General features: G+C 52.3%; 1 protein-coding gene across 1 annotated transcript in view; it reads right to left on the reverse strand.

Moving 5' to 3' along the window:
* Window positions 1-17,956, reverse strand: part of Elfn1 (extracellular leucine rich repeat and fibronectin type III domain containing 1) — a 62,422-nt gene extending 44,466 nt beyond the window's left edge. Inside the window, exon 1 of the mRNA XM_050163137.1 lies at window positions 17,837-17,956. The gene's annotated coding sequence lies outside the window, so the exon portion shown is untranslated. The remainder of the gene's footprint in view (window positions 1-17,836) is intronic.
* Between the last annotated feature and the right edge of the window lie 254 nt (window positions 17,957-18,210).

An 18,210-nucleotide genomic window follows, 5' to 3' on the forward strand; every position in this document is an offset into this window, starting at 1 on the left:
AAGGGCCAAGGGACATACAAAAACTAACTGATCTTTAATGTGTTCCCAAACTCACACACTGTCAGTCAGGCATGGAGACTAATGGGCCCAACAGGCCTCACCACCTCTAACTGGGCATACAGAGAGTGGTCCCTAGAAAGTTATGGGAGAGAGGAGAGGAAGAGTGGAAGGAAGAGGAAAAAGTGGAAAGAAGAAGAAGGAAGAAGGCAGAGAAAGGAAAGGAGATGAAAGAGGGTGAGGAAAAGGATGTATCAGGGAGGAGAAGAGGACCGGGAGGATGAGCAGGAAAAAGAGAACATTAGAGGAGGAAGATATGAGAAAACAAGGAGGAAGAGAAGAAGGAAAAGAAGGAGGAAGCGGGGAAGTAAGAGGGAGGAGGATAGGGAGGAGGAAGGAGGATGGAGGAGGAGGGTAAAGAGAGGATAAGAGGAAGGGAAGAGAAAAAGACAAACAAGGAGGAGGAATTAGAATTGAGGAAGTAAGGAGGGAACAACAGAGAAATTGGTAACCACACATCAGAGGAAGTCTATTCCACAGCTTTGGTCCAATTAAGTTACTAAACAAACAATAAAAACAGCAGCATAAACTTCCAACACTAACAACTCCCCAAGGAAAAAGTCAGAATCTGGATCCACTATGGGACAACTGTCCATTCTCAGTACAAAATTATACAACAGACAAAATCAGAAAGAATGGCTCCCACCGAGAAGAAAGAAAGCAGTTCAAAGAAACCGTTACAGAAGGTCCTCAGATTCTGGAAGAAAAATGCTCCAAGGCAGTCGCTACATTAATAAATTGCCCCCCAAAACAAAACCATGTTTAAAGAGTTAAATAAAAGTATAACAATAATAAATGAAAGTGTGCAACCTCCGAGCCAATGCTAGTGCACACCTTTAACCCCAGGACTTAGGAGGCAGAGGCAGGCAGATCTCTTTAAGTTCAGGGGCAGCGTGGTTGACCTAGCAAGCTCCAGGACAGCAAGGACCACATAGAGAGACCCTGTCTCAAAAATAACAACCACAAAAAAGTGTGCAACTTCAACAAAGACACAGAAGTTATTTTAAGATTTTACTTTATTTTTAAGTGTGTGTGTGTGTGTGTGTGTGTGTGTAGGTGTGTGCCTATGCACATGCATGCAAGTGCCCACAGAGGCCAGTAGGGGATGTTAGATTCCTTAGTTGGAGTTACAGGTGGTTGTGAGCCACCTGATATGAGCACTGGGAACTGAACCCTGGTCCTCTGGAGGAGAAGCAAGAGCTCTTAACTTGCTGTTGGAGTCATCTCTGCAGCCTCACAGAAACTGTTTTTAAAATGATAAATTTGGAGCCAGGCATAGTGACACACACCTTTAATCCCAGCATTTGGGAGGCAGAGGCAGATGGACCTCTATAAGTTTGAGACTTGCTGTGTCTATTCAGAGAGTTCCCGAACAGTCAGGGCAACAAAGGAGGAGGAGGAGGAGGAGGAGGAGGAGGAGGAGGAGGAGGAGGAGGAGGAGGAGGAGGAGGAGGAATTGATAAATTTGGGATTAAAAAGTATAGTAGCTAAAATGAAAATTCCCTTGACTGAGAACCAACAGAAATAAAATATTACCTAAAAGCATTTCCACAGTGCAAAAGGAGACAGCAAAGGAAACAAGAAGAGAAAAAGGCTTGAGATATAGAAACTATGTAAACAGAAACTTCATGAAATAAAAAAAAATCTATAAATGAGCTAAACAGTCCAAATAAAAGGCAGAGACTCTCAAGGCGGACTTAAAAGAACAAGAGCCAAACATAACATATACTGTATAAAATATAAAAGACATATATTTTAGTGTAAACATTAAAACATGTAGAAATTAAAGTGATATAAAAAGTAGTTATATGCAGGTAACCAGGGAAGAGCTATAGCTCAGCATTTGAGCATGTACCTAGGTTCCAATTCAGTGTGTAACAAAAGCCAGCACACTGATGAGGCTGGAGTGGAGAAGAACACAGACTGGACAGTACCATCACTAGCCTGGCTGACTGAGGTTTTCAAAACTCTCCACCCAGGGGGCAGTACATGCTTTTCAAATACATAGGAATATGAAGAGACATTACAAACAGCCTTATGATGGAAACGTCAACAATTTCAAAAAAGTGGATGGGTGCCTAGATAGACACAAGTTTTGACAAGCAACAGGAAATCTGAGTAGACTCATATCAGGACCCAAAGAGACAACCAGTTTTAAATCTTCCCATGGGAAGAAGCCCAGGACTAGATGACTTTAGTAGTAAATTCTGGCTAACAACTAAAGAGACAAAATCAAATTTTCAGGAATTTTTCAGAAAAGAAGATGAACTGGGTGTGTCTGTGTACTCTGGTGATCTCAGTACTCAAAAGGCTGAATTGAGGTTTATGGGTTCAACGTTAGCCTGGGCTACACATCAAGACCCTATTCAAACTAAACAAAAGCTAAGGCTATAACTCAAGTGGTTGAATCCTTGCCCAAGGAACTGTAAGGAGAGTGAGAGGAACAGAGAGACAAAAACAGAGACAGAGACAGAAAGACATAGTCAAGAAACTGTTATTTTTTTTTTCTGGCATTGAGAAAAAATTCCCAGTAGAACACAGTTAAGCCTCTTTGACTCCCGAACATTGATGCAAAATCCTCAACAAAATATTAGTGCACCAAGCTAGTAATATAAAATAATAGAAAAAAGGGAGAAAAACACAGGGCACCTTAGCAAATGTGGTAAAGCAGTTGGCAGTACTATTATGAGAAAACTTGCAATCAGGTACCAACGTTAGGAAATTTTAAACCCTAAAAGAATAAAATCCCACATCTGACTTCATCCTGAACAGAAAAGACAAAACATTTTTCTCATCGGGCAATGGTGGTGCATGCCTTTAAACCCAGCACTCAGGAGTCAGAGGCAAGCCAATCTCTGTGAGTTCAACGCCAGCCTGGTCTACAGAGCTAGTTCAGGAAAGGTTCCAAAAGCTACACAGAGAAACCCTGTCTCAAAAAACAAACAAACAAAAACACCTTTCTCCATGATCACAAAGCATCTCTGCTGTTCAATGTGACTCTAGAGATGTCAGCCAAAGCAATAAGGCAAGAAAAAGAAACATGAGACATGCAGCTTGAAAAGAAAGGTGTCAGTCCCTCCTTGTTTGCAGATAACATAGCCCTTTATGTATCTGTTAACACCTGCTAGAACCGATCAATGGCTACATTTAGCAGGCTGTGGAACAAAGGATCAATATGTAAAATTTGGGCTGGGGAGATGGCTCAGTCAGTGAAGTGCTTGCTGTGCACCGAATGTTTACTAGATGTTGGGCTGAAGACATGGCTCAGTGGTTCAGGATGGCTGCTCTTGCAGAGGACCCAGGTTCGGTTCCCAACACCAACTTTGTGGCTCACAACTGCCTGTAGCTCCAGTTCCAGGAATCTGAAGCCCTCTTCTGGACTCTGTGGGAACTGCATGTGCAACATGTCTACACACAGGCAAAACACCCACACACATAAAATAAAAAACAAATCTTTAAATCTGGACGTGGTAGGGCTTGCTTGTAATGCCAGCACCAAGGAGGAAGAAACAGGCAAATTCTAGGGATCAATGGCCAGCCAGCCTAGCCTACTCAGTGAGTTCCCAGCCAGAGGGCCTGTCTCAAATAAAAAGTTAAGACGGATCTCAAAAAATGACACTCAAGGGTGTCCTCTGGCCTCCACACACACGCACACCAGCACACACAAACATACACATGCATCCTGTGTATGTCTAACCGACACTCCTCTGTGCTGCCAGGAAACATTACAAAATTAAGAAATAATTCCATTTGCCATAGCTTAATCTAGAAAATAAACTACTATTTAGAGTGAATTCCCCTAAAGACATTAAGTTAAGCTGAGGGTAGGTGCACGCATCTGTAATTCTCGCCACTCAGAAAAATGGAAACAGAAGGACCCTGAGTTTAAGGCCAGCCTGGGCTATACTGTGAGACAGCGTCCGAAAAGTGTTCAGTTCCCAGTGGTTACAAACAGAAAATGACAAAGTGCTCAGAGACATTCAAGACCCAAATAAAGGGAAACAATGTTCTAAGATGTGGATTCAAAGGCAGCGATCCTAAATTGATCTATGAATTAAGCACAAGGCCCTCGCACTCCCAGGAGGAACTTTGGTAGACACTGTCAGGCAGTTCCTAACATTGGCATGGCGTGGGAAGGGACTTGGAAGAACCAAAATGAGTTTGAGGAGAAAAACTATTTGAGCAGATTATAATTCTTTGTTTTAAACCCTACTGCAGAGCCCCCAGTGCAGAGTGTATAACACTGCCATCAGGACAGACACAAATGAGACACAGGGCCGGCAAGACGGCTCAGTAGGCGAAGGTGCTCGCTGTTAGACCTGAGGACCAGAGTCCAGTCCTGGAATCCACAGAGGAAGGGAGAACCAACACCACGAGCCATCCTCTGACCCCTGCATTCATGCCATGGAGCACACACGTGTATGCTGATAATAAATAAACATATAACATCTTTAAAAAATAGACACCCGTGGAGCAGAAAAAAAGAATCCAAAAATATAAGCTCCTACATTTATGGTCTCAAGAAAATATAAGGCAGACGAGAGTCTTTTTAAAACACCCATACACCAAGAAAAAAAATGAACTCCAGTCCTTCTACATCATAAGCAGACATTAACTTCAGATGGCCAATAAATCTAAGTAGCAGAGCCCAAACTCAACAACTCCTGGGGGAAATGAAGGAAAATCTTTGTGACCTTGGAGTAGGCAAAGAAAGCCGAAAACAAGATTCATGAAAGAAGAGAAAATGAGTAAAACGGACATTGTGATAGGGAAAAACCTGTGCTCCAGAAAGCTCATAGGAAGAAAACGGGGGCTGGGACTCCGGCTCCGTGGAGAGAGAGCTTCCCCAGCATGCAGGAAGCCCTGGTTTCCTACCCCAGCCCAGAATAAACCCTGGTGTGCCGGCACGTGCCTGTAACCCCAGCACTCAGGAGTGGAGGCAGGGGATCAGAAGTTCAAGGTCATCCTCTGCTACTTAGCAAGTTTGAGGCCAGCCTGAGCTACCTGAGAAGAGAGAGAGAGAGAGAGAGAGAGAGAGAGAGAGAGAGAGAGAAAGAATATCAAGATATGACATTTACAAATCCGTTTCTTACAAAAGACTCGTGTTGGAATATGTACAGAACTCTTTCACAGTAAATTTGAATAATTTTAAAAGCTAATAATGAGACAAACCCATTAAAACGGGCAAAGATTTGAATAGACATTTTATCAAAGAAGAAATGTGGGTAGCTAAGCACACGCAGAAAGACATTCAACGTCACCGGTCAACCTGGAAACAGCACATTGGACCCAGCACGGAGAGCACCGCACTCTGGCTCAGATCTCTGTAATAAAAAGACTGGCCATGCCGGGTGCCGAAACACACAGAGCGCAGCCCCTCAAGGATTGCTGATGGGGATGTAAACTGGTCCAGCCAATTTGGGAGTCTGGCAACTTGGCAGTTTGTTAAGAATTTAAATATAAGCTTACCAAATGACTCAGCAATCCATTCCGAGGGATCTACCCGAGAGAAGCGAAGGCTGGCGTCCACTTGGAGCCTGGTACACAAATGTCACAGTGTGATTCATTACGACCCCAAACTAGAAATGATTCAAACGTCTGTCCCTTGGGATGTGGAGAGAAGAGAGGCATTCTATCGAGACAGGGGAATACTACTTAGCAATTAAAAATAAATAGAGGATGAGTCACGCAGCGGCATGAGCAAACTTCACAAACACGGCATCGGGGCAGGGGAGGTGGCTCGTGAGGCACAGAGCTTTGCCCCAGAAGCTTGAGGGCCAGAGTCGGATTCCTAGAAGCCACGCTTTTTACAAAATGGTGTGGTGGTACCTCCCGGTTTGAGGGGAGTGAGAGCTGCCTCTTCCCTCCACTTCTGTTTCAACCCCAAGCAGTGTGAAGTAGGTGGGTACACACCCTAGATTTCTTTTCTGGTCATAGTTGTGGGGGTGCAGATGCTCCCCCCCAGCCTGGCACATGTGGTGCCAGACAGAGAGAGAGAAAGAGAGAGGGAGACAGACAGACAGATGGACAGACAGACGGAAAATATCTCAGAGCTGTGGAGGTGGAGACAGGAGGATTTCTGGGGTTTATTGGCCTCTGCATACTTGCATTCAAACATCCATGTACATGTGTACACACACACACACACTCACACACAGTCACTAAGAAAGTGTGGCAACACATGCCTCTCATTTCAGCACTAGAGAAGTTGAGGCAGGAGGATGGTTGGGAGTTTGAGGACAGCCTGACACTCTGTCTCAGAGCTAAATGAATGATACTATAGAATGAAGCTGATTTTTTTTTTGAGGCTCTGGTTGTGTGAATCTGTCAGTGTCGGAGGCCGCAGAATTGTACACTCACAGTAGGACTGGTAAAGCACAGTGGGTTTGCACAGGCAGGACTTAATGGTATTTGTAATGTGTAAAAAAAAATCACAGCTCAAGCTGGGTGGTGGTGGCACATGCCTTTCATACCAGTACTAGTGAGGCAGACGCAGGCAGGTCCCTGTGACTTCGAGGCTAGCCTGCTCTACAGATCTTGTGACTGGAGCAGGTACCTCACAAGCCAGCCCTGCCTCTTGAATGCCCAGGGTTGGAGTTTGCCTTCCCTGAAACCAGGTCTCCCTGGATGGTCACTGGCTCATCAGGTTTCAGTCACAGCAGAAGGTTGTCTGTGATCTTGGGGACCTTGCCCCAAATCCAACTTACACTCCCACCTGGGTGGTCTTGCCTGACCGTTGTACACGTGCGCATGCGTGCGTGCATGTGGGGGGGGGGCAGAGGTCAATCTTGGTCTTCAGGGGCGATTCATCTTGCTTGTAGAGACATGGTCTCTCACTGAACTGGAGCCCACCATATAGGTGAGGCCCCCAAGGATCCTCCCGTCTCCATCTCCCCAGTTCGGGATTACAGGGCAAGGACCCACCACACCCAGTTTCTTCTGAGGGCTCTGGACACAGAGCTTGGGTCCTCAGGCAGCTGCTTTAGAGACCAGTGGTTCTCACCCTGTGGGTCGCAACCCCTTCACAAGGGTCATGACTAAGACCATCCGAAAACGCAGATATTTACATTAGGATTCATAACAGCAGAAAAATTCAAGTTATGAAGTAGCAACAAAAATAATTTTACGGTTAGGGGCCACCAAAACGTGAGTAACTGCATTGAAGGGCCGCGGCATCAGGAAGGCTGAGAGCCGCTGCTCTAGACAGAGCCGTCTTTCCAGTCCTGACACCCTGGATTTCTGACAAGCTGTTTTTCCTAAACGCCATCCCTGGCGAAGCACATCCCTCAGATCTAACATGTCCTTGCTCTGTGGGGACGCCAGACGGAGGAAACCAAAACAAGCCCAGATGTCTGCCAGGCGGCAAACACCTCAGAGGCCTGAATCTCTTCCCTGAGCTCCCAGGACAGAGGAGACAGGCGGCACTCAGACCCAACAGGTGAGAGCCTGCCGGAGCTCCACAGATCTACCGGTTCTGCCGGGTATGAGACAAGGAAAAGGCTCGGAGCGTGTTCCTGTTAAAAAGCCCGAGCTGTTTACGCTGTTCCTCCCTGCACACACATCCGCATGTCCTATAACCCTGTCTCCAAGACAGATACCGGTTCCCTTCCCAAGAAGGCTCACCACTGTCACCAGAGCCTGCAGGAATCCGCGGGGGCACGTGTACCCCATTTCCACCTCTGAGGCATTAATGGACATCAAAAGGAAGCAAGACGCCTTGTTCTCCGTGGGGTGTGTCCCTCATTTCCTAACACACACACACACACACACACACACACAGAGAGAGAGAGAGAGAGAGAGGTAAGAAAGGTTTCGCTTTATAGAATATTTTTCTCCATAGGAACATGGTTCCATGTTAAGAAAAGTACATTTCATTTATCAGAGGGGGCGGGGCATTGCACGCCACAGCGCTCGTAGCGAGGTCAGAGGACAACTTGCAGGAGTCTCCTTCCACATGTGGGTCCTGGAGACACAACTCGGGTAGTCAGGCTCGGCAGCAAGTGCCTTTGCCCACTGAGCCATCTCTCTGGCTCAGCTCTAACTAGTCAAACAATGTCAAAAGAAACGTCACAGTTTCTCCATCACCTGTGTGTCAGCCCGGCTCATGAGACCCTAAAGAGTCAGACTCCAACTTGTGCCTCAAACAGACTTCTTCCCTGCAGGGCATGGGGGGGGGGGGTTCTTTCTTTATCCATCTGCTCATCATGAAACAATGTCCCTCTTTGCATCCCAGGCTACCCTTGGTTTCCAAGCCTCCCCCCTCAGCTTCCTCAGCATCACCACGACCAGTTCAGAGAGGCCTTTTAAATATACCCCATCAACCTGATCTCCGGGATGCTGCAAATCTCCAGAAATTTCCCTGAGCCGTGAGAACAAGAATGACCTCTTCCCATGAACTTCAGCCTGGAGTCAGCCTGTGGCCTTTCTTTGGACTTCTTAACCTGGGCGCTTGTCCACGTTGGCCTTGAAGGTCCTTTGACCTTCCAGCTTGTGGCGATAGCAGGGCCTCGGTTCTTGTTCCTCCTCCCCTGGCACCCTCTCTCTTTACATTCTCTCACACACACAGTGTACAGAAGTGCCCCCACTCAGGATGTCAGGGTCCCATGGAATAGAGCACCAAATTCCAGAAGTACGGCAGCCTCACCTATTCTATACAGATACATTGTGACGATCTGTCGGAACCAACTCTCCTCACCTTACATGGGGGATGACATGGCTCAGAGGAGAGAAAGGGACCCCAAGCAGGCCACACCCCACACCAAAGGCTTACAGTCTCAGCCCCCTGCCCGGTGCAGCCTCATCCTGGAGCAGAACATCTCCCCACCGCCTCCCTTCCAAGATTCTGTTTTCAGTCCCCTATGTCACCCGATACTTCAGACCCAGTTGACAAATTAAAACCCGGAGTCCCAAGGAGGAGGACTTTACTCCCAGGTCACATGACTGGCAAGGGATCACCCTTGAACTGCAGCCCACCCCTCCCAGAGACCCTGGTTGTAAGAAGCAGCAGTGGCTCTGATGGATGTGAGGGATTGTAGCTCTTTCAGGGATGGCATCCCGGGTACCCTGATGCCACTAGGTGCTGGGAAGGTCCCTGAAGTGCTCTCCTCATAGAGACAGTCAGGAACCAGGTCCACAACTCTACCAGGCAGGGCAGGGGCTTCCAGTCCATCAGCTGGTACCCTTCCTGGCTCAAGGCACTGACCTCTCAAGGAACAAACCTGAGAAGCCTCAGGTCCCCTGGCATTTGAGCTGTGGGCACAGTGAGAATCTAGCCCAAGGTCCTTTGCCAGAAGAAAGCACTACAGGAGCAGAGGGCCGTCAGTGACTACATGCAGAAGCCACGGCTGACCACAAATCTCTCCCTTTCTTTCGTGCTCACTGTGTACCCTGGAAAGGTCTACAACCCCTTTCCAGACAAGATCCTCACCCCACCTCCACATGGCCAGCCAGGGTTGCCTTCATCCCTGAGTGTGTGTGTGTGTGTGTGTGTGTGTGTGTGTGTGTGTGTGTGTGTGTCTGTGTGTCTGTGTGTCTGTGTGTTGGGACTATGTGGCAGCCCATACGAGCTTCCGTGTTTACTAAACCAGAGGAAGCTAATGACTAAGAGTTGCCGGGGTTTGATCCTACTGAAAATAAAACTGGGATCTGTCGGTAAACACAAGCGAGTCTCAGGCTGTCAATCACTTCCCTGGGGTTCCCGCGATAAGCAAGATTCTGTCTGGACCCAACAACTTCCAAGGCAGGATGCTGTTGTCAGGGGCGAAGTTGCAGCTTGTGGGGGCAGACTCTCTGGGTCTCTATTGTCCTGTCGGCATTGCCTGAAAAGCTCTGATGGAGGTGTGATCACCAGGGGAGAGGGCGGATGTGCTGCTGAGGCTGGAGAGTTCTGGGGGACACGAAGACAGGGAACCCTCACCTCCATGGTGGAGACCTTTGGGCAGGAGTAGAGCTTTCTCATCTGCAAGGCTGGGAACCTGCTCATGCTGAGGGGAGAAGTCAGGTGTGGGGGTGAGTGTGGTCTGAGTGCTCTGTCTGGATCACCATGGCAACAGTCCTATCTGGGCCTCAATTTCCCCATCTGTCATGTAGAAGGATTGCTTGGAAAGTGGAGCTGAGCTGCCAGGCTGGGTTAATGGGAGTTTCTGGCCAGATCATGCCTTCCCATCCTCATTTTTTTCTGAACCTCAGCTTCTTTTGGAGGTGCCAAGGTCTTGCAAATGGCCCTGGCCCTGCCTGTGCCCCCAGAATCCCTTCTAATTGTCTCTTCCTGTGCCTGGAGTCCATGCCTGGGGCTGGCACAGGGAGACTCTTGTGGCAGAAACTACAGGGGGACAGCAGATGTTTGAAGACCACATCATAGGGTACACTAACACCCCCCAGCACCTAGCTAAGGCCAAGCCTGTGCATCCCTTAAGGATCAGGAGAACATCTTCTGGAGCTGTACCCCTCCATATTGGGGGCATAAGAGCATGGGACTGTCTCACAAGAGAGGGGACCCTAAGAGACAGGTCACAGTGGCAGAGACCAGAAGGAGGTCAAATCATCAAGACACAGGTTCCCAGTGCTGGCCACTGCCTCAGACTCTCGACCAAATGGATGTGGGAAAGGGCCATGGAGCAGTGGTCTAAGTGCTGGTGAGCTGAGCCCACTAGCACTCGGTTTTCCTCCTATCCAGAGTCCAGAGGGAGCACTGAGCCGAGCGCTCCCCCCATCCACCCCATTCCCATTCTGTATTTTGCCTAAGGAGGCTAGGCTGGCCTAGGCTTCTGATCTCTTTCCAACCCTGAGGTCCTGGCCCACTGGGGCAGCCTGCAGCGAGGAGGCAGCTCTCAGCCTCCAGTTTAAGTCCTACAGCTCATAACTCCTGACCTTGGATGGTCCTAGACCTTTCTGGAAGATGGTCCAGATCAGTTGCTCTCCATCAGAAAGAACCACATTCTCTCTCTCTCTCTCTCTCTCTCTCTCTCTCTCTCTCTCTCTCTCTCTCTCTCTGCACCATAGCCTCATTCTCGGAGCTCAGTACTTGTGAGCTGAGGTGGCTGGAAGTCCCCGACTGGCCCCCAACTCCTGCCTTGCTCTCCCCTCCAGGAAGCTGACAGACAGCCTCAGGGGACAGAGTAGGGTCCATGGAGTCGGATGCCCAGATAGGAATGCAGAGGAGTCAAACAAGGCCACAAGTAGTCAAACAAGGCCACAAGTAGCATCCCACTTCTTGCCCATCCCCAGCACAGATGCAAGAGAAAACAGGTGTCCCCAGCAGCCTGAATAACTATTCCTCCCAACCTGGCTTGCTGTGCGACTCTGGGCACCATCCTATGCCTCTCTGGACCTCCTCTCCTCACGTGAACCTTAGGAATGGATAATGTCAAGTTCCCTTCGGGGACACCTGCCATCAGCAACTCCAGCAGAGACTTCACTCAAGGCCAGGTGACATTCGGTGCATTGTTGAGAGAAAGTAAATTCAGGACAGATAACAAAAGGAGAAGAACAATGGTGTGTGGGGTAAGAAATGTATCCAGTGTCTGATGTTACACCGTCATCTCTTTCACGTTTACACCCAGAAATGTATGGCCCTATCGCTGACTCTGGAGATCCCTCTCCTGCCGGTTAGCCCAGTGATTTTTTTTTTCATCTCGTTCCTTCTGTCCCTATCTATGTGGCACCCACCCCGATGGCTACAAAGCTTAGCTTTTTTTCAGCTGAGAAATATGAGTTCATGGGGGGGGCAGGGACTCTCCTCGTAAATATCTGGGAAGCTAGAGTAGCTGAGTCGTGCCGTGCCACTTAGCATCCGGTCTCCTACAGATGGGAACTGGGTTCCTCAGGGACGGTGACGTGGCAGGATCTGAGAAAGACTTCATGGGTGTTGAGGACCGTTCCCTAGAATCTAGAGGTGGCATTTAGTTCCTGGAGACAGGCAAGGGGCACAGGGAGAGAGAGACCCTACTGCGCTGCCAGGTTCAACTCGGTCAGAGTTTTGGTCCTACTAAGTCGGCTGAAGACTGTGAGGCCAAGGATTTAATTCCCATGATTCAAATGGCAGGGTTGAACTAAGTCCCTGGCTTGGGACTCTCCAGGGAGCAACAACCACCTGATTTTTTTAAGGGGAGTCAAGGGAGAAATGTCCAGCAAATTCCTCAACCAAGGTGTAAGGAACTCAAGGCCAAGGCACTTTGGGGAAATTGGTGTTTTCCAAAGAGGGGGAGGGTGTGACAGGATTGTCTCTCCTATGGTCAGAGATCCCCCTCCCCTCTCCTTCAGGCCTCAGAGTGGGGGTCAAGTTAAGGTGTCCACCCCAGCCTTTCTCAGGGTCAGCAGACAGGGATGCCTGCTGTATCATGCTGAGTGACACACACCCAAGGTCCTGGGGGAGGAGGAGGAGGTCAGAGAAAAGAACAAAGCACAGACCTTCCTTTCTCACCTGGAGACCCCAAAGGCTTCTGTTGGGCAGAGTGGAAGGAGGGGTGCTTCAGACCGGCTTCAACCTGCCTGGACCTCTGAGGGCCCAGGAAAGTAAAAGTTAAAGCTGGGAGGTGCCAGCCCCTGGATCCAGAGAAGATGGGTGTTCCCTTAGGCTACCCTCAGTCGTCTGTCGGACTTTATCCCTCCACCTTTGGTGGCTTGGGACACACAGCTGGGGAATGGGACTTGTTCGAAGACAAGGTGACGGCTGAGGAAGCCAGGGGAGGCACAGAGGTGAGGTTATTTCTGGCTTTTCGGTGACATACCTCCAATCTGATCGTTGCCTCTTGGGGCTGGAGGGGGTGGCTCTTCAGAACGTGTCTATAGGAGAGATTGAGGAGCCAGCTTGCTTTTTATACCTGCTCCCAGCTCTGACACCTTTTAGAACTCCTGTGCCCAAAGATCCCAAGCTCTCCTGGGAGTAAAGATCCCAAGCTCTCCTGGGAGTAGTTCACTCATAACCCCCACAACCCAACACAGGAGGTGAGGGTCAGGTACACACCCCACAGCTCCATCTGAGTTTCCTCCTGCCCCAGGCTGGAGAAAACAGCCCCCCACATCCATCTTCATTAACCCTTTACTTCTCTGAAAGTATCATCCTATCCCCATTTTACGGACAGAAAAACTGAGGCTTAGAGACGTCACCTGACTCAAGGTCGCACAACCCCTACCTTGAAGAGCATATTTCGATCTCAGATGCTGTCAGGTCCTGGAGGGGGTGGTGTCAGGCAGTAACTTAAGGAACAAGCAAGTTAGGAACGGTGGGAGATCAGGTTCACAGGGTTTCTCACCCCAACCCCTAGACGAATGGCCATGAGGACAGCTCCAAGTTTGCGGGGAGGGGTCCACCAAGTTTCTAGTAAAGTCCTCAACTCCCACGCGAGGGTTTTGACCCAGTAGTTTCGATGCAGACCCTAGCCTTTTTGATGTGTGACTGAACAGTCTCAGGTGCCCTGCCAAAATGATCCCCAGCCGTGGGAAGGATGGTAGACAGGGCAGGGGGGGGAGTCAGGGACTCGGGTGAGGAGGTGCGTGAACAGTGCGAAGGTTTCCAGGCCTGGCAGTGGCTGTGGAGGGTCGTTGGCACTGGAGAGCAAACTGGGGTGCACTCAGCGAAGCAAAGTGCTGAAAAAGGGGCTGCTGACTGGAAGCTAAAGGCTGCGGCAGTGACTCTAAGTACCCCTAGTCTCCGGCTCTGCGGGACTGAGCTCAGATCCCTCTACAGCCAAGTTGCTAGCTACAACTTTACCAGCTTGCACCGCTTCGGGTTCGTGCACAGGGCCTAGGGCGCAGTCAGGGGGTCAGGGGCGCACACTGCGCGTTGGGGTGAAAGAAGCGCAATGTCGCCGACTGGTCTCCCGCGGAGTGGCCGGGGTCCCACCGGCCCAAGCTCGGCTTCGGGCCACGCTGCGACGCAAGATCCCCGAGCTTCACGCTTACCTGCCCGGCCCGGCTCGGCCGGCGTTCCGGGGCTGCACCCGCCACCGCCACCACTGCTGCCGCCTCCGTCCTTCAAGCTCTAAGTTCTCTCTCAGATTGAAATTCCTCCCCAGCTTCGCCCATCGATCTGCGCGCGCGCCCCGCCCCTCGCCGCGAGGCCTGAAGGGGGTCGGGGGGGGGGGCTGGTTCCCGCCGCCCGCCCTCCTTCCCCTCCCCCTCCCGCCCTCGCCACCAGTCGGCTCCCTCCACCCGCTCGTCCGGCTGCGAGAGCCGCGCGCCCTCCCTCCACCCCGCCTCCCGGTCCCCTCTGCGCTCCGGGCTTGTATCGCCCTCAGGATCCGGCTCATGGGAGCTGGAGATCGCGGAGGAAACTACAGGGGTGGGGGACACCTGATAGTCCCTCCTGCACGTCTAAGTAGAAAGGATTATCTGCTGCCTCAGCAAGGGTCTCGCACGACCCCATCACCACCAACACACTAAAACCATCTCAGGAGCCAGGTCTTCCGGTGGAACTGGCCCAGATCCCAGACAGCTGGGACCTAGGAGCCCAGAACGATGCTCCTGTCTCTGACCCCCCATCCTTCACTCACTCACCCCAACCTCTGAGAGGACTTGAAGGGCTCTCCAGCACCCCTCCAGCTTAGCCTACCATTCCCGATGTGCGCCTGCTTGTAAGGAAGCCCCAGGAGAGAAACCGAGTCAGGAGAGGCTTGCCCCAGGCCCAAGAAGACCCTAGCTAGAGGCTCAGAGCCATATGGACTCCTTACTCTGGCCGGTACGCTGATGACAGCGTCCTGGATAAGTCCTGTTCACAGCCCCACCGGTGCCTTCGGTGCCTCCGGCAGATCCCGGCTCCCCACACAGCCCATCTCGTCCCCACGCGGCGCCCCCTCCCCATTTCCTGTTCCCCGCCCGCCCGCTCCTGATTCCCGGCCTCAGTACCCCCTGCACGCTCTATCCGCTCCTGCGCTCCTCGCCAGCAGCTGGGCAATTCACCGAGCATACAAAAGAGTTGACTCAATTCAGTGGCAGAGCAAATCAAGATAAATCCTATAGTGTGTGGGGACCGAAGAAGGAAAGTGAATGAACGCCCATAGCACCCTCCAGTCCTGTGTATGGACTGGCCCTGCTCTAGGGTGGCAGGCTGGGTTCCCTCCTGGCCTGGGCACCTACAGGAGCTGGAAAAAGGTGGTGGGCTCTTAGCTACCTTTCCCCTGCCAGGCCTTCAAGCACTGGATGAACTTAGAAATTAAAGACTGTGTGCCTTCCCAGTCCTTGCTGGGTAGGACTCCTAGAAAGGGATACCCAACGTAGGCAAAGACTATGTCTTGGAAATGTGTAACTGATAGGATCAGGTTAGACACAGGAGGGCAGCAGGGCCCTTGGGCCATCGATGATGATTGTCATTTCCCCAGCCTGGCCTTCCGTTGTTGTCAAAGCCCAGGCTAAGAGCATCAGATAGATAAATACTGCTGGCCTGAATGTTCTAGGCCCTGGCCCATGGACCTGGGGTGGGAGGTGGGGAACCCCTTCCAACACAGCTGTATCTAAAAGGGGTTCCCATCCACTGATCTCCAAGGACAAGATTGTGCCTGTGACTGTCCAGTCACTCATGGTTGGTATTCTGAGTCTGGTCAGTTCTATGCAGGTGGATAGGAGGAGCCTGACACCCTTGCCATCAGTTCCCCACGGCAAACTCCCAGAGAAGGGGCAGACTCTCCACATCTCTAGGGTTTCCCCTGGCCAAGCATGACCAAAACCCTGCTACAAGTCTGGTGAGTCTAGAGATTTAAGGGTGAGAGCTGCTTGTGTACCAGGCACTGCGTTAGTACGTGCCCCCAGGTTCACTCAACTGAACTTTGCTCCTCTGACCCCTTCAACAAAGAACAAGCAAGCTGAGGTTCAGGTCCCCAGAGCGCTCTGGACCAATATAGCCCCATCCTCAAGGCGAGTTTGTGACTTCCCAGGGTCAGCAGTCTGCAGGAGAGGGAGGAAGGTCCTAGGAGGTCAGCTTAAAGAAGGGAAAACACCAGCACTGATAGATAGCCATCCTTTCGTGAAAGGGTCCCCAGGACATCCAATATAGGAGCTTTCAGTTACGGGGGGTGGGGGTGGGGGACGTTAGTAAGAGGGTTGGGTTTTCCAGGCCATGCCCCCCAATCTCCAAGCTGCTCCGTTGGTTGTAACCAAGATCCGGGAGTCCCATGGGCCGCCCTTCCCCCGGGACCGGACAGATAGGCCGTTTGCTTGTAAGCCATTAATTCTATCACAGAGACGCCGGCGCCGCCACGCGAGGACATCTGTCAGGGACCCATCGCTGTGCTCCACGCCCCCTGCCGCTCCCCAGACCCAGAGCAGCGGGAAAGATGCACCACCTCAGCTCTCCAAGCTCTAAGGTTGTTGAAGCGGGCTCGGAAGCAGTGAACCCGAAGGGGGCGGGGCCGCGGCACCCTTGGGACAAAGAGTCCCCCCCCCCCGAGCTGTTAGGGGTCTGGGCTCTGCAACCTCCCATCCCAGACCGGAAGATGAACCCGACTCCCTTGTTCCCAAATGCTAGAGCCCACCCAGGTTCTGACCTGAGCTTTGGGGTGAGGTGGGGAGAGGGTACAAGGGTACAGAACCCTTCTGATACCTCAGGTCGTGGGAAGGAGACACTATGCGGGGGGGGGGGGGCAAGAAGACACTGGCTCCTTCCCTCACAGGGAACGAGGTACTTCCCCCCCAAACCCTTCTAGGAGCTTCGCAGGCCAGTCTGCTCGCCACAGCCCCTAGGCAGCTGCTGGTGAATGTGTCACTAGTGGGTGATGGGTCACAAGGACTCGAAACTGCTTGAGGGTGATCCCCATTCATGCTAGCAGAATGGCCATGGGGACTTTGCACCCATAACCTGGGGTGGGGAGGCATTTGTAGCGCTTGGGTGTCAAGAGGTCGGCCTAGGCTCTTGACCCCGGGTGGTTAACAGTCCAGATCGGGCTGTCTGGAAAGAGAAAAGTTAGGGGAGGGGAAGCTGACACCTCGCGACCTGAGGGGAAAGTGAAAGGAGAGAGGTGGGCTGGCGACGGGATGGGATCCCTGAGAACTGAGAAAGGTCAGCCAAACCCAGCCCAGCGGCTTTCCCAATCCCTACAGGCTCCTGTCACAGGCGCCTGTTAATAACTAGGACTTAGGTCCTTCCAGGGAGCTGGACAGAGCCCGGACACCCAGCTGGGGTGGGGATATGGGTCTTACAATACCCTTCCCAGGACTCCAGCGACTGGAGACCAGTGAGCCGCACGCACGAAATCGAGACCTCACCACCCACTTTTTCTCCTCCTTGAACTAGGAGCGGAGGTTTCCAGACTCAGGGATGCAGCTTCTGGGCCAACTTGGGGCACCTCGGCCATCCCGTGCTCCTCGCAGCAAAGCGACCCCTCTTCCCCGCCCCCAACCTAGACAGCACGCTCAGCAAAGTTTCAGGTCCCGGGTGGTGCTTCCTAAGACGAGGAGAGGGGAGGGGTCCCAAGCCCGGGCTCTCCGATCCGCGTAGTCAGGGAGGGAAGTTTGTCCGGCCGGAGCCCGGCAATCGAGAACTTCGGGTGCACCCGCCTAGTGAACGACGGTGAGTGGGGGGCGCCCTGGAGCCTCGGACCCAAAGCGCTGCATCCGAAACCCCACAGGCTAGGAGGGGACACGGCCCCGATGCGGACACCCAGGGCAGGGCGCGGGGGACTGGGGCAATAGAGGAGACTAGGGCTGTGGGAGCGGTTGGGGACTCCCGCGCCACCCGGGAAGCCGACGAGAGCGCATTCTCACCGCCCCTCCCCCTCCAGGGGCGGGGACCTGTAGACCCCGCGTCTGCGGCAAAGGGGACCCCCGCCCGCTGCACACCCCTTCCTACCTGAACTGGGCTGTGGCCCCCGGATCTGGAGGCTCGGTCGCCGGCTAACAGAGCGCGCGCGTCCAAGTCCCGGGAGCGCCGCGGCGGCGGCGGTGACTGCCCCTGCTTCCTCCTCCTCTTCCTCCTCGGGGCTCTGGCTGGCTCCAGACAGACCTCCTCCCCCGCCCGCGCTAACCGCCCCTCCCCGAGCCCGCCGGGCTTAGGGATCGGCCTCTCGCCCGGAGTCGAGAGGAGCCTGCGGGAGCCGGGCTGCGGCGCTCACTGCGTCAAGAACCGGGGACCGAGCGATCGGAGCAGCCCCGGACCCGCCGGGCAGGCGGGGCGGCCGCGGCGCCGGCGACGCCGAAGGGGCCGGGAGGCTCCGGCTTTCGAGC

Source organism: Alexandromys fortis, unplaced genomic scaffold, assembly GCF_014885135.2.
Source record: "Alexandromys fortis isolate MF-2015 unplaced genomic scaffold, M_Fortis_MF-2015_v1.1 scaffold_144, whole genome shotgun sequence".
Classification (NCBI taxonomy): Eukaryota; Metazoa; Chordata; class Mammalia; order Rodentia; family Cricetidae; genus Alexandromys; species Alexandromys fortis.